At 42.3% G+C, this 13,946-nt stretch overlaps 1 long non-coding RNA gene across 1 annotated transcript; it reads left to right on the top strand.

Moving 5' to 3' along the window:
• The first annotated feature begins 3,214 nt into the window (after window positions 1-3,214).
• Window positions 3,215-6,228, top strand: LOC132649716 (uncharacterized). Its single transcript, XR_009588212.1, has 3 exons — window positions 3,215-3,457; window positions 4,771-4,936; window positions 5,137-6,228. It is a non-coding gene; the product is annotated as an uncharacterized LOC132649716 (long non-coding RNA).
• The last annotated feature ends 7,718 nt before the right edge of the window (window positions 6,229-13,946 follow it).

The raw sequence follows: 13,946 nt of genomic DNA, 5'->3' as shown, positions 1-13,946 counted from the left end.
CATCACGTGGGTGCAGGAGTTGAACAGGGGTCCTGTGCAGAAGGTACAAGTGCTCTTGACCACTGAGCTGGCTCTCCAGCCCCGATTAAAATATCTTTTTTTTTTTTTTTTTTTTTTTTACAGAGTATTGGTACAGTGAAACAAGACCAGTTATCTGCTGGAAGAACGCTTCTGAAAATAAATGCCTGCTGATTGTATATACAGAGAGCCCTATCGTTTTTATTTTGAAACTCTAAAACCAACACAAATGTATGTTTTTCTATGGGAGGCATGCAAGCACGGAATTGGGAGGCTACATTAGAACAGAGGGGGAACTGCACAGGCTTGGGTGGGGTAGCTGGAATCTGCCAGAATGCTAGCTTTCAAATAAGTGACATTTTAACATTATTCTACATTTAACGTATGCATTATTTCTGTGATGAAAAGACAAATACTAGAATACTTTTAAAATGCTTTCATTGTTCTCTCTCTGTCTCACTCTCTTTCTCTTCTGCAGACAGGTTTAATTCACTCGGTTTTCCTTATATAAAACCTTATGTTGTAGGCACAGCTGGAGCCTGATAATCATATTTTTACTTTGCAGTTGTCAGCTTACGTGTTTCCTCTCTAAAAGCCCTTGACCTCTTGCAAGTACATTGCTCAGATGTTATTGAGGCACCCAACAGGGTCGCTTTTTGTCCTGGTTATGAGCCAAACATTTGTCCTTGATCTCAACACAGCCATCCTCTGCAACAACGAGCAGCAGTCCCTGATTATAAGTAAAGAGCACAGAGCCCACCTGCAAAGTATTTTAACACGCACAGGCTCACATCCAATTTCAGGTTAGCCTTTTAATTGATAAACACCATTATACCCAGGCTTCATTAGAATGTGAAATGAAAACTCAGAGGGAAAGCCAGAATAGAGAGAGGTAGTGGCTGGAGAGAGGGAACAAGGTAGGAGAGGGTGCAGAGTTAAGAGGATGGAGATCAGACCTGGTGAGAGTGAGGGCAAGAGGACAGAAGGCCTGTAGAGAAAGGAGAAACTGAGGGTGGGGGTCTCTGTGACAAGTTCGAGAGCTAAGTCAGAGCAGCTGGGAGGATATGAGACAGAATCAAGCAGAGACTCCTAGTAGCAAAGGCCATAGAAACTGAAGAAGGCACCCTCTAGCTAGACTATTCTCCTAGCAGAGGAAGGGGAACACCAACTCACCCACAAAAACTTCAACCCCAAATTTACCCTGCTTACAGGATGTATAGGGATAAAGATAGAGCAGAGTTTGAGGGAATGCCCAACTAATGCCTGGCCCAACCACTGGCCCTATGGGAAAATGCCAACCCCTGACACTATGACCAATACTCTGTTAAGTTTGCAGGCAGGTGCCTGACAGAGTTGTCTTCTGAGAGACTCTACCCAGCGGCGCCTCAAAATAGATGCTGAGACTCACAGCCAAATATTGGGTGATGAGCAGGGAGTCTTATGGAAAAGTGGGAGGAAAGAGAAAAGGACCTGGAGGTGACAGGAGCTCCACAAGAAGACAAACAGAGCCAACTATCCAGGACTCAGAGGGCCGTGCTGAGACTGAAACACCAACCAAAGCGCATGCAGGAACTGGACCTAGGTCCTACAAAGATGTAGCAGATGGGCAGCTTAGGCTTCACGTGGATTCTCTAGTAAGGGAAATGGGGACTGCATGGAACAGGGACTCGCTTGCCAGCTTTTTATCCCTTCCCCATCATGGGACTGCCTTGTCAGGCCACAGGGGAAAAGGACCCTCTTAGTCCTGATACAACTTGATGAGCTGGGGTGGAAGGGAAAGGGAGCTCCCTTTTCTAAGGAAAAGGGGAGGGAGAAGGAGACGGAGGGAAGGTGAGACTTGGAGGGGAGGAGGGATGGGGCTACAACAAGGATGTAAAGTGAACAAAAAAAAAAAAGACTATCAGTGAACTTAGATAAAATAGATGTAATTTCCCTTTCCTCACCAACTATCCAGGGTTTATTAAAATGTGGCGTCATTTGAGTTATACCTGCAGCAGTCACTATCACCTGTACGTTTCAGAAACATGCTCCTTTGAACTATGACACTCCTCAGCAGAAAGGAAGGCTCAGCACTTGGTATCAGGATGATAATCTTTGGCTTTCTGGTGTTAAGATTTACAGCTGTGACCTCAGGCTCCGCTTCTCCTGGAGCTAGTCTCTTTAAGTTACCAGCGGTGATTGCCGGTGGTTACAAGGTCAGTGTGAACTGCCCAATAGAGTGTTAGAACGTGCTTCCTAAGGGCTGATCTGTGTTAGGGACATGAAACAAAGTGAATTTTAATGTCTGTAGAAGGCAGCTGCTCTGATAAACGAGCTACCCTAGGAATGATACATTTCCATGGCAAGAGGGTGCAAAGCCAGAGCCTAGCTGAGTCCACGCTAGCCATCTTTTACTTAAAAAAGGGAAGAAAGTCATTTTAATAGGAGAATTAACCAGAAACTACCTCATTAATGAGATAAAAAAGAAAGAGTTACAATATAGCTATTTCTATATTAGGGCCAACTTTTTGCTGGCATCAGGAAAAGATGTTGAATGGGGGACCAGACAAAACTGCAAGTAATATCCTCCCATTCTGTTTATTCACCGCCACCTGGAAATTGTACGAGAGTATTTTTTTTTTCTACAGTTTCAAAATAAATATTTTGTTTGCCTAAAATCCACATTTGTGTTTGGACAGAAAGCAATAAAAGCACGCAAGAAGCTGCGTGTGGGCATGGAGTGAACACTAGGTGGCACTCTAGGGCTGCCTTTTCGGGATCTCCTGCGCGTCCCGAGTTCCCTCTCCGTTAATTCTCTTCCTTTAAAAAGAGCAAACAAGCTGTTTAAACAAAGGGTCCCTGCAGTTGCTGTTTTTATATTTATAGTCGTGTAATCAATATGTTGGTAGAGTAATTAATTTTTAACCTCCACCCACGGGGAGAGCAAATGTTAGTGGACTTAATGGATGGAGCAGGCTTCATTATTCTAAAGTAACACTAATGACAAGGCAGGGGAGAAAGTCAAGGGTTGTAAACAATTGTGTCATCAAGCACAATCACAAAGCGGCGTGCAACTCGAGCAGGGGTGCTGACCCCTTGTCTCCTTCGGTGCAGCTGTGGTTTCTGCTTAAGTCAACCCAACCTTATGAAACAGCCTCGCAACTGACCTTCCAAGCTGGCCCTCTGGCACTCAGTGCAGCGATCATTTCACGGAAGAGCTCTGGCTTCATCGCGCTTCCGTGTGAAAGCGTTTGCTTGCTGACTGTTTCCTCCCAGCGTAGGGTGATATCAAAACCCTCTAAGGTTTGGGCCCTTTCTGCACTGCTGGAGCACCCCACAGTCCTGATACCTTTATTCAGGGGTGCTCTTCACATTTCATGGGCTCTCCTGTTGGAGGAGAGTTAATACCTCAGACCACATAGCTGTGGCTCAGCTGACTCTGGACGGACACACTACCATGGTAAGGATGGGCTGACAGTGGCCAGAGCTGGGAGGATAAAAGCCAGACAGAGCATAGGACTCCGTCTATTCGGACACCCCCTACCTCCCAGCTCTGTCCTTGACCTTGCAAACCCACCTCCCCACACCATGAGAAAACATGGAAGGTGCCCATGCTGTAGGCAGAGGAGGCCCACACGTGATCACACACTGAGGCACATCATTAGTTCAAATGTTTATCTACTGCCAGGGTGTACTCATATTCAAATGAGTCTTATTTGTTTTATAACCATTCTAATGCTTTATTTCTTTTATTTTTTTATTTTTATTTTTTACTTCTTGGCGGTCATGATTCCCTCTTGCAGAATGTCTTTTCCCTGGCTATGCAACTAGGCTTAAACTCAGGCATTTTCTTTTGTAAAGTATTCCTTAAACTGCTTCATATTATAACAAAGCCTCTTCTATATGGAACTCTTAAAATTTCTCAACTTAAATGCCTCTTGCAATAATTTACTACAATCAAGATATCTGATCTTATTGTTTTCTCCCTCCCCCTCTTCTTTTCTCTTCTCTTCCTCTCTCTCCCTCCCTCTCTCTTTCTCTCTCTCTCTGTCTGTTTCTCTCTCCCCAAGGAAGGGCAAAACCTGTGTAGCCCAGGCTGTTCCTAGCTAGCTAGGTAGCCAAAGATGATTTTGAACTCTGGTTTCTTATACCTCCTAAATCTTAGGAATACATGTATGTGTCATCACGTATACTTTTATGTGGTGTAGAAGACCTTGGTTTCATACATGCTGGACAATCAGTCTGCCAACTACATTATCTAGCCCTTTTTTTTTTTTTTTTTTTTTTTTTAGTAAGGTGTAAGTGGTATGAGGATCTGTCAATCTCTGTACTCTCTGCATCCGAAGCCTGGTCCAACACAAATGTGCTTGCAAATGTTAAATTTACCAAAACATTGTCAAGGGTCCAGGATGGATGATTCTGTCAGGGATCAGTACCTTTTTCTTTTGGAACAATCATCATTGGAGTAGGGAGATTCTTTATGTTTTTTCTTTTTTTTTTTTTTTTCCACCCAAAACACTGTTGGTACTAGTCTGGCTCACGCAATGTGAAAGAAGCCAGTTGCCTATCAATATTCTCTCTTTCCTTGACTCAGCCCTGGTTTTTATCCAGGCAGATTTGGGACAAGAAGAAAGGATTGTGTATCAGACTGATCCCTAGCATTTAGGTATAGACCTAAGGCTATATTCTGGTCAAAAACATTAGTGGGAGGGTTTCAAGGCCCTTTAGGATGGTTCTTAAAGCATGCTGATCCAGCCTTTCCCCTTCTTCCAGCAGCTCAGGAAGCCTTCTGGACTCTAGGGTGACCTCGAGGATAGAAAACACACGTGGGAGGTTCCCATATGGAAACAAAACCCCAGTGCAACAGGGTTGGCAAGTGGAGCCTAACAGAAGACAAGGACGTCTAAGCCCCCACCAATGGACTGAAATGCATTTAGAGGTAGTGAGTTCGTTATAGATGAACGTGTTGGGGCCCCTTTTCTTTTCTTTTTGTCCTCTCTTTGCCCTTCCACCATGAGATGTTGCGTCAAGAATGACCTTGTCTGATTCTGGTCCTCTTATCTCAGAGTTCTCCAGTTCCATTAGCGAACAGATTTTTCTGTTGTTGTAGATCACCCGGTCTTTACCATTCTGTTGCAGCATCACGATGTGGATGAATATGGCACTCATGGGACGGTCTGACAGGAAGACGGGGTCTGCATCCCTGACACAGTGCATGTCAACCACCTGCTTTACCTGAAAGCCAGGTCTTGTGTAATTGTGTCGTTTCGGGTTTTCTGAATGTATGGTAGGAACAGCCCTTTTTGTTTGTTTGTTTAATTTAGCTTTTAGGAACTTTCTCAACTTATAATAATGATTACACAAGCTTATCCCAAGCTTCACTCCTCCTTTAGGCAGGAGTGAAGATGCTTACTGGGAAGAACAAAAGGCAGGATGGATAATTTTCCTCTATATAATAGAAGACTGTCTCAGACATAATTTGTATTGTTTTAGTGATACAAACTTTAGATTAATTTGAATGAAATAAACTAAGTTAGCGGCACAGAGGAGCCGTGTCATCGGGGGTTACTGCTGAGGTATACTGTGACTTGATAATGCTTACCCATTGCATTCAGCTGGGCTAGATAAATTGCGCTGGAAAAATTGTGATTTTATTTTATTTTATTTTGCAAATTCTTTAGGGTGAGTCGTGGCTACATTCTGCTTTTAGAACCAGAAATTAATTCTATCAACACAGGGGGAGTGGGTGAAGAGTTTTAAAATAGGAAAAATTAATTTATGGTTCATAGTTTTATTTAACCTTTCCTGATAATAACCTTGCATTTTCATGCTGAAATAAGTAGCTTTCTCAATCTCAGCCCCGTAAGCCCATGAATAGTGACCCGAGGCTGTGTCCTTGGCTGCCTTGAGCTTCTGTCTCTAGGTGCTTTCGTTCTTGTTCTATGTTTTGTATTACCAAATGCTGATATCTGCCTATTGGCAGATAGGTATAGGGGTTATGGGACATGTGGCCTCTTGGGGACCAGAGACCCGGCAAGTAGGCCCAATGGTAAAGTGGGCAGCACAGCTGGGCCAGGATCCTGGGCTCATCTTGCTTCCCACCCTTCTGCTTTTGTTGTCAGTCCTCACCATCAACCAGTCCTCAGCGTTCTCTGCTCGAAAGCGGAAGTGAATTTAGCTAGAGAATGTTAAAAAAAATCAGAAATAATTTCATTTGTGGTCTCTGTAAACAATTTTACCTGAACTTGGCATTTTTTACTTGAATTGTTTTAATGATTATCCAAATTCTCACTTTGTTTTGCTATCACATTGTATTGTGTCTATGTTTGAAGAATCATTTCCTTTTAAAAACAGTGTTATCTGTACCCTTATGAACTAGTTAATTTTCTTTCCAACATTTTCTTTGGGCCGTGCGGATTTGACCTAACAGTCACAGCAATAACACTGTTCATCCAAAGGATAAAGACCTTTTTTTTTTTTTTAATTTATAAAACCACCTCCTATAGTGTGAGAACACTTGTTGTTTTTGGTAATATTTAATTTCCTTAGCAAGAATATTTTCTTGTGCTTTCCATTGTCATCAGACAAAAAAGATACAATTAAATCAAGGAAACCTGGCAGGGTTGCTTTTGGAAAATAAAATGAAGTTTTGATTTAAACAAAGAGCAATGTATTAGGCTGAAAAAACACGGCCCCAAAGAGATGAAGCTCGGCATGCAGCTTGAAGCCCCCCGAAGCCACCTCAGATAAGTGTTTGTGTTTATCTTTGAGGACGGGCTATTGTTTGACCCCAAACTTTGGTCTTTGAATTAGCTAGCAACAAAGGACCAGAAGCCTTCTACGAGGTGATTGAATTCTTCGAAACCCATAGCCCTTAGCTTTTTAATTCTGAGTACAGAATCTTGCAGATGAGCCTAGCAACCACATAGAAGCAAGTAAAATTTTGGAGTTTATTAGAGGGAATTTTCTGAATTAGATGTGTTGTAAAGAGACTTTTTAAGAAAATACTTTATTGAGATGAGTAAGTAATTGTAGCACCTGGGCAGGGTGAAGCCCACCTACAGTCCCAGGCAATCAGGAGGATTATCTGAGGATGGATGGTCGCTGAGCCTTGGACTTTAAAGCTGGCCTGAGCATCAGAGAAAGGTCAAATCAATCAATCATCCAATCAGCAAGTAATAATATTCTTATTGAATATTTAATATTTATAATCAAATCTATGAGCTATAATTACAGACAAGGATCATACAACTTAAAATACGACATAGAAAATTACACAGGTATGCAAAATTACAATAGATTAAGACCCCTTTCTCGTATTAGTTTGCTATTACTAAAATCTTGAAGAAAACCAGTGTGTTTTCAAGATTTTCATCTTTGTAGGAAAGTGATGCCAAACTCTGGACTGTTTGGTGGTAACTTTTAAAAAATGTTTTTGTTGGCATAATCAATCATACATGTTTTATTGTGACACTTTAATTCACAAACATAACGCATTTTGATTGTATTCACCCTCGGCTACCCTCTCTTGTCCCCTTTATTTGGAGGTAATTTTGTGCTATGGCTTTCTGTATTGGATCTTCTTGGAGTACAGAACACATTACAGAAAGCAAAAAGGGAAAAAAAAATCAAGGTCTTCAGTATGGAAACTAAGGCACAGGAAGATTCAATAATTGATCTGAAAAATCAGTCAACTCCTCAGGCGTGCATTGGTTCAAACCTACAGAGGATTCCAAAATGTGCCCACGCAGACGGGCGTTCCAGTCCTCCTGTCCAGAGGAGCCTGAGGGTGGACTTGTCAGGCAGGTCTCTGGGCTCTCTGACTTACCGCAGGACTGAGCCAGTGATAGGATGGCCAGAGTTTCAAGTGTCGATGTGTTAGGTTGGGTGTGCTTGCACCACAGGGACAGTTGGGGTCAGGGAAAGCGATTACAGCCGACAGCCCACCCCTGTGGCCTGTGCTTGCACAAGCTTAGTGCACTTCCAGGCAGCGACGACGTGCCTCCGAGCTCCACTTCGGCAGCAATCCCTCACGCGGAGCGGAGTGCTGTTTGTCAGGAGGCAGCGGATTAGGCTTACTGCCTCCGCTTAAAATCCTTCCAAACTTCTAAGCAGTTTGACGTTTCCCTCGCAAAAGAGAACGAGGATTTTAGGGGAGTGCAACGCGTTGTCAATCTTCAGAACTGAGTTTACTCTGTTTCGGCAAATAGAAATAAGCAAATCTATCTGCTGGGGAGAAAAATAATCCCGTCTCTTCTCCATTTAAATGACTGACTAATTTACAGAGTAGTGGTCTGCAAGGTCACTGGCCTGCAGAGCCGCAAGAGCAGTCGTTCTCAACCTGTGGGTCCCGACCCCCCCATGGGCACCGTTAGGAAGGCCGAGAACCACTGTTCTGGAGGGAAATGGTAGTTAATACCGTATCCTAGCTCTGCGTCTATAGTTCACATTCTAAGTGGGCACTTTTGGTCGGAGTTCAGCCTCACCAAGGTTTGTGCTGTGGTGAGCCATAATCAGTTTAATAAACATGATGGAAGCTATGGAAGGACGGACCGACAGACCTGCCTTAGTTTGGGTCCCTTCCCCGGGTGGAACATTTCTGGACTAAGGAACAAAGAGTTTCAGCAGGGGTCACTCTGGAGAGCCAGGCTGGAAGAAGGGAGACGGTGGCTGGAGGAAATTTTCTGTCCGCTTTATAGCATTTGGCCCAGTTATTTTTTCTTTTTTTCTGTGAGGATCCATTTTATAACAAAAATAAGCAAACCCAAATACCACAAAGGAGAGATGCAGAAAAATTTAGAAAGAGTCTTTGATGCAGGTAAGTGATGTAAACAGATATTTGATTTTGGCAGCTGTTTTTTAAGTTAAAAGGTTTAGAAGGCAATTCACAGTGGGCACAACCGGGAAGTCAACTGTTAGACTCATCTTTGACTTCTAAACCAAGTTCAGCTAGGAGACACTATTGCACAGTTCATACAGACTATCCACATGGTCTTCAGGGCGAGTGTTTACGACAAAACCATCTGACTATAGAAATTCAATATGCCTACACTAGAGGGAGTTATATTTTCATTAAAAAGTTTAATTGAAATATTCTATCCCCAGAGTAAAATTATGGAACAAATGTATGAAAGACAACAATGTGCAAAGCATATGTTCCTGAATCACAGATTAATAATAATAATAATAATAAGCCCAGTAAGTACAGTTTGTGACACATCCTACTTTTACTCCTCCCTCCCTTGAATCAACCAGCTCCGATTTTTTACTTTCTGTCATTTTAAGCGTTCATTTACTAAACCAACAGCATTTCATTAAGTGAGACGAATCCCTGAGAGTATTACCTTAGGCCGTTAGCTTCCAGACAGCCATTAATCCCCATGACATTTCCTGGGATGAGATCACTATTGTTATTACTATTTATTTTGTTATTTTTATTTTATCTATATATTAAGTTCATTTTATGGAAAATAATCTACATTGCTAATTTTAACAGTGGATATTTTCTTTCTGAAATACTTGGGGCAGTGATTTGACTCTTCCTCACCCAGATCTGCCATGGCTACCACAGACGCTAAGGCAAATGCTTAGCTCTCATTCTTACAGCGTAACAAATTAGAAACAGCTCTACAGAAGGCTGGCACTATGATATTTGGGTAGTTATTATTATTATTATCATTATTTTTTTATTGGGACTTCTGAAATTATCTCTGGGGATCATGTGACTGAAGTTGGGTTTCATGGGTGCAGGCTTCACAAAGGCTCTGCAGTGGCCGTTTCTTCTTTACAGCTGAGGAAAATGGTGGCCGTTTAGTCACGGCTGTGAAGAAGGAAAGGCCCTGCCTGCTTGACTCTAATGGAAAGAGCAGATGTCAAAGTAAGGACTTTGGCCAGCAGAGAGCACATAAGCAGCTCCCAGGGCTCAGCATCAGAGACAGGGCTGGGGTGGGGCACAGTAGTGGCCTTCTTACCTACCACGTGCCAAGCCTCAGATTCTGAACACTGGAAAAAAAATAGAATAGCATAATCATAAGAAAACAAAATATAATGAATTGAGATAAAATAAGAGATGGGCAGCAAAAAGACATAAAACCACTGAGAGAATTAAGAAAAAACACAAAAGGTAGACAAAATGAGATTCTTAAAAGTTCCAGGCTGTCCAATAAAAAAAAAAAAAAAGGAACTGGTATTATGGCTCCGTAAACCATACGTGAGGGACACAAATGGTTTGGGGTTAAAAACAGTTCTGATATACTAGGATGCCAAAAATTTTTAGAGTTGATCTCTTTTGGCCTGGTAAGATTTTATGCATTTTTGTAGTTCCAGCCAAGTGGTCTAAGGATTACTGGATGTTTCTGCCAGCCTGGAACTCTGTGGCGTAAGGAGAATGTTCTGTGTGACGGTGAGAAGTAAACGCATAAAGACAAAGGGCTCCTCCCCACAAAAGGGATGGAAATTAGCTGTCGCTGCAGCCTCAGGCCAGTGCTCCACGATAACGTGGGATTATTATTGAGTTAAAACTGAAATCATTTCTGTTTACTCATGAGAAATGTGGCCATTTTCTTCTCGCACTTACTTCTTCAATGCTACCTTAATAGCATTTGAAACTTATTCTTAAGTTGGTCCTTTCAGTGACATTCTCTCTCTTTCCTCTCTCTCTCTCTCTCTCTCTCTCTCTCTCTCTCTCTCTCTCACACACACACACACACATATACACACACACATACTGCCACATGTGTGCACCCGTATGTGCTGGTGTGCAGGTGTGCAGGTGTGCAGGCTAGAGGTTTTCAGCCTGTGTCTTCCTTTACACCACTCTGCCTTGTTTTAGGTTTTGTTTTTCTTGTTTGTTTTGGAGGCAGTCTGTTTCTGAGCCCAGGGATCACCTATCAGCTAGATTGGTGGGCCACAGAGCCCCAGCATTCTCCCATCTCCACCTCCCAAAGCTGAGATTACAAGTGTGCATTGCTATGTCTAGCCTTCAGATTTTGTCTGAGAATTTCACACATGAATACTGCATTTACATAATTATACCACTTCCTCTCTCAACTGCCTTTTAAATTTATGAATCTTTTATAACTATTGTCTTAAACACACACACACAATCACCCACACACATCCACACATAAACATACCCCCAACACTAGAGTTGCACGCGTGCATGCACACACGCACACACACACGCACACACACACACACACACACATGTTCTTAGACTTGAACACTAGGGATTTGAACTCAGGTCCCCATGCTTATGCAGCAAACACTTTATCCACTTATCTCTCTCTTGGCCTCCAATTCCTTTTTTTTTTTAAACTTGCAGCAATAACAACAGATTCAGAGTTAGATATTCATTATACAGACTAATGAGTAACTCATATGAGAAAGGGGAAAGGGGAAATACTGGGTGTAAGGACACACATGAGGAGGGGGATAGGGAGAAGGGGAAAAGGCGTGAGTGCAGGGAAGAATTCAACCCAAGCTACATAGGAAAATGTTATAAAGAAACCTGTGACTTTACATAGCAATCAGAAGATGAAATAAAAACATTATTATAAGTTAGTAAAATAAAAAGTAGTTCACTGAGCCTTTTGAATCCACATTTTTTTGTGTTAATAATAAGAAAAACACATGTGTCAAAATAATTTTCAAAGAGTCCAGTGAAGGAAATTGAGAGAACAGAAATTCCTTCCATGTCAAGTATTTGCTCAGTATTTGCCTTGAAGCCAACATAGTCCTAGCTGGATGACAGGACAGTAAGCCCTGTTAATGATAGACTTTTCATTACCATAGGTATGCTTTTGCAATTTTCCTAGATTTCTGCTCCAGGGTCACATGCTAAGTCAATAGTAGTTATAAACCTCTCAGCGTTGTGATCAATACCCTTTGGCTGATGTAATCTAGACCTCTGCTGTGATTTACAACAAAGGACAGTTTGGGCAGCCTCTGTTTTATTACCTTCAATTCACCAACTGAAATATTTCACTGGCGAGGACTGGAGCTTTTCTCCATTTTTGTATTAATTCCCTATCTTAATAGGGAATTAAGATAGTCCTGGGGAAAAAGGTCAGATTTGATAAGGGGACCTAGCAGTAGGTGCTGTTTCCTTTGAGGTACAATGTCGGCATGTCTTTCTGTGTTACAACATCATTGAAGGTGCCAAACGTCAGTCATGTCTTTGTAGCTCCCTGTGTGTAGGCATCTGGACGGAGAAGAACGCCCACGAAGTATTCCTTAGGCTCCCAACCTATGGCATACACTAAAACAACCCAGGGCATAAGCTGCTTTGCCTGAACCTGAATAGTCAGTAAAAACCCACTTGAGCAGGATGAAAGCATTAACAATCCTTAAGCAACAGTGTGGGAACTGTGACTCCATCCTTGAACCGCATGCAAAACTCCTAAAATTTCATATGGGTTGTTAGATTTCCGTGTCTTTTGCGGATTCTAGGACTGAGGATTAAACAAGAAAAAAAGAAATCTACAACTGTCAGAGTGTTAGAGAGGAGCAGGGCTTCAGAGAAGCGTGGCATGGTGACGTCATGCAGGGGTCCTTCCCTGGAGGGAAAGTGTCACCGCGTGTCCACTGTTTTGTCATGCTTTTCATTCGCTCCTTCACTCTCTCATCTACCTGTGCTCAAGGGTGAGGTAAAAATCACAAAGTGAGATGAAGGTTTGTATTTCAACACCTGTAAGGTTCTTCCAGGCCAATTACATGCTACCCTTGTGTTGGCTCTTTTTGTCCAAGACTGAAGATCATAATAATATTGCAATTACTCAACAGCAGTGAACACTGGGTGTTTCACACACTCATTTTGAGCCCCAAAACGATGTTGTGAGTTAAGCAGGACCAGTCTGTCTGACAGATGAAGGATCAGGTAGGTCCCATACATGAGTCAGAGTTTGGTCCCACTGTCCCAAAGCCTACCATTTTCATTGTTTAACTGTGAAGCGTCTTGAAGGCGTTTTGCAGAGCTATGAAAAGCCAAGGTGTAAAAGTCACTGACTGTGTATTTTTATCTGTCTTACCCATTATTCCTTGGAATAAGGACAGTTTTACAGCTCCATTACCTAAAAGTACCTGACACAGAAGCTGCTTGATACATATTGTTGAAGTAAATAACAATCAATTTCTTTGTTATTGTATTGCTGTTATTTTCTGAAATAAATGGGGGAGATGTCATCATCTGAACATCTGCTATATTTATACAGGTTATGTATGTCCTCCGTTTTTCCCCCCAAGGATGGAATCTGCCCTGTCAAAGAGTAAAAATACATTTGATGTTTGCGTCATGAGATGAAAATACATTCCTACAATCAAATATTGCTATGCAAATACATCTTATTTTTCTTTTTTAAATTAATTTTTGTTTTTTAAATTTATTAAAATTTATTCACTTTGTATCCCAGCTATAGCCCCCCTCCCTCATCCCTTCCCAATCCTGCCCTTCCTCCCTCTTCTCCTCCCCTGCTCCTCCCCCAGTTCACTGTTAGGAGAGGTCCTCCTCCCCTTTCATCCAACCCTCACCTATCAGGTCTCATTAGGACTGGCTGCACTGTCTTCCTCTGTGGTCTGTTAAGGCAGCCCTGCCCCTCCCCATCAAAGAAAGGTGATCAAAGAGCCAGACACTGAGCTCATGTTAGAGACAATCCCTGTTCCCCTTACTAGGGAACCCACTTGGACACTGAGCTGCCATGGGCTATACCTGTGCAGTGGTTCTAGGTTATCTCCATGCATGGTCCTTGGTTGGAGTATTATTCTCAGAAAAGACCCCTGGGCCCAGATTTCTTGGTTCTGTTGCTCTCCTTGTGGAGCTCCTGTTCTTCCATCTTTTTATATTTTCATGAGTGTGGACATGTGGTGTGTACATCTGTGCATGTTTTGCATGGGTGTGTACTTTGAAATGGGCATGCGTGCACATGGAGGCCTGTGATTGATGTTGGGAATCA

The sequence above is a fragment of the Meriones unguiculatus genome, chromosome 21, assembly GCF_030254825.1.
Source record: "Meriones unguiculatus strain TT.TT164.6M chromosome 21, Bangor_MerUng_6.1, whole genome shotgun sequence".
Taxonomy (NCBI): domain Eukaryota; kingdom Metazoa; phylum Chordata; class Mammalia; order Rodentia; family Muridae; genus Meriones; species Meriones unguiculatus.
The sequence above is the reverse complement of the archived record's forward strand: the minus strand, read 5'-3'. Positions and strand labels throughout refer to the sequence as shown.